Raw genomic sequence first — 2,628 nt, forward strand, 5'->3', positions numbered from 1 at the left:
TTTTTTTTTTTTTTTTTTTTGGTACTGGGGATCGAACTCAGGACCTTGAGCTTGCAAGGCAGGCGGTAGAACCACTGAGCTAAAGTCCCGGCCCTTAACCACTAATTAGATCAGAGCCTTCACAATCAAATCACTTCAGTGAAGCTCCACCTTTAAACATTGCTGCACTAGGAAACAAGTCTTCAATACTTGAGCCTTTGGGAGACATTCCAAATCCAAACTATAACAGACTCTAATCTTTATGAAGGTTGCATTCTCATGGCCAAATTATCTTTCAAAGGCCCCACTTCCAAATGCCATCACATTGGGGATTAGAGTTTGAACATAAGGATTTTTGAAGGACACAGTCAGTCTATAAACAAAAGTACATACACAAATATCCATTATAATTATATATACTGGTAAGAAAAACTTGAAATTAAAAAATTTAAATACCATTTAAAATACCTCCAAAAATAGTAAGACTAAGAATAAACTGAACCAAATATAGGCATGATAGGTATATTAAAATCTACAAAATTCAAATGAAGAATATCAAAGGCCAAAATAAATGGAGAGATTTAAAGTGTTTGTGGGTTGTAAGATTCAATATAATTGACATGCCAATTATTCTTAAGTTGATGAATAGATGTAATACAATTCTAATATAAACTCCAGCCAGATTTTTTTTTCTACATAAAGGTATGTTGATTCTAAAAGTTTTACGAAATACTAAGTGAACTAGGATAGCTAAAAGATTTGTTAAAAGAACAAAGTTTTGTGACACACAGTACTACATTTTAAACAGCTATCATAAAAGTATAATAATCAGGGTGTGGTTTGGCAAAGGGATAGACATGTATATCAATACTGCAACAAATTAGAAGGTTCAGAAATAGACTCACCCCCCAATTTTTTTAAAACTGGGGATTGAAGTCAGAGGCTCTCTGCCATTGAATTTCATCCTTAGCCTTATTTAATTTTTTTTACCAGGGATTGAACTAGGGACTTTGTGTTTGTGAGGCAGGCAGCAGAACCACTGAGCTAAATCCCCAGCCCCATCCTTAGCCTTTTAAAAATATTTTGAGATAGGGTCTCCCTAAGTTGCCCAAGCTAGCCTTGAACTTATGATCCTCCTGCCTTAGCCTTCCAAGTAGCTGGAACTAAAAACATATGCTACCACGCCTGGCTTCTAATTTATTTTTTATAAAGATGCAAATGCAATTCAATAGACAAAGAATAAACTTTTGATCAAACAGAACAAGTGGATATCTCTATAAAATAAAATTTCTCAACTTATAATTCGTGATTTACAACAAAGTGAAAAATAAACTATATATCTAATATAAAGTGTAAAACTACAAAACTTTTGGAAGAAAACAAACCTTGTGTTATTTTTAGACATGACAGCAAAAGCCCTAAAGAAAAAAAATGAGTTTGTCAAAATTAAAAAGTTTTAATCTGTGAAATACACCAGCAAGAGAATAAAATACAAACTATTAACTGAGAGGAATATTTTCAAATCATAAATTACCTGGTAGTGTAGCTACTCTGGTAAAGGGTTTCACAGTCTCCTCTAGAATTAAACATATACTTACCACATGATCCAGTAATTCCACTTCTACATGTTTACTCTAGAGAGATAAAAACATATTTTATATAAAAACATGTCCGGACATGTTTATAGTAGCTCTGTTCATAGTTCATCAAATTCAGAAACAAACTAAAAGCCCTTCTGTGATTGAATGGATAAACAACTTTGAGATATACAGGTAGAATCCTACTCGGCAATATTCAGCAGTAATTGAATGAAAAAGGCATTGTGCTGAATGAAAGAAACTAGTCTGAAGAGGACACAGAGTTTTGAATAAAACCTGTCTGTGAAGCTGAGTGGAAACGCCACGTGGAAAAAAATTTTATAAAGAAGATGCATACTTTGTGGTTCCATTTCTATAACATTCTGGACCAATCAGAACTGGTAACAAATCAATGGGTTCCATGGGTTAAGAACATAAGAAAGGTTAAGAACATAAAAAAAAAACTTCATGAAGTTTTATGAAGTGATGGAACTATTGTGTATCTTGGTTTTGGTGATATTTCACAAATCTGTGTGTTAAAATTCATAGAATCTTATGCCAAAAGAGGTAAATGTTAATTTTTTTGAATGCACATAATTCTACACAACAAATGAAGCCAAAATTCGATTCTTTGAAAAAATTAATAAAATTGATAAATCTCAAGCAAACCTGATCAAGAAAGAGAAACCAGATATTACCAATTTTAAGAATGAAAGAGAAGACATCACTAAAGGTCCTATAGATATTAAAAAATGTTAAGGGCCAGGTGTGGTGGTGCATGCCTGTAATCCCAGCACTCGGGAGGCTGAGGCAGGAGGATCACTGTGAGTTCGAGACCAGCCTGGGCTACATAGTGAGTTCCAAGACAGTCTCAACTACATAGTGAGACCCTGTCTCAAAAACAAAAAAACAAAACAAAATGTTAAGGAAGGAGCGGGGGATTTAGCTCAATGGTGCCACCACCTGCCCCCTGCCCAGCAAGCCCAAGGTCCTGAGTTCAATCTCCAGTACAAAAAAAAAAAAAAATTAAGGAAGCACCATGGATTTAACTCAGTGGCGCTGCTGCCTACCT

General features: G+C 34.5%; 1 long non-coding RNA gene across 1 annotated transcript in view; it reads right to left on the reverse strand.

The window, feature by feature from the left end:
- Nucleotides 1–2,628, reverse strand: part of LOC104871945 — a 4,385-nt gene that overhangs the window by 508 nt on the left and 1,249 nt on the right. Inside the window, exons 2-3 of the long non-coding RNA XR_783008.2 lie at nucleotides 1,578–1,613; nucleotides 1,365–1,397 (exon numbers count right to left, since the gene is read on the reverse strand). This is a non-coding gene — a long non-coding RNA (uncharacterized LOC104871945). The remainder of the gene's footprint in view (nucleotides 1–1,364; nucleotides 1,398–1,577; nucleotides 1,614–2,628) is intronic.

This window comes from Fukomys damarensis, unplaced genomic scaffold, assembly GCF_012274545.1.
Source record: "Fukomys damarensis isolate Sample0158 unplaced genomic scaffold, DMR_v1.0_HiC HiC_scaffold_30, whole genome shotgun sequence".
Classification (NCBI taxonomy): Eukaryota; Metazoa; Chordata; class Mammalia; order Rodentia; family Bathyergidae; genus Fukomys; species Fukomys damarensis.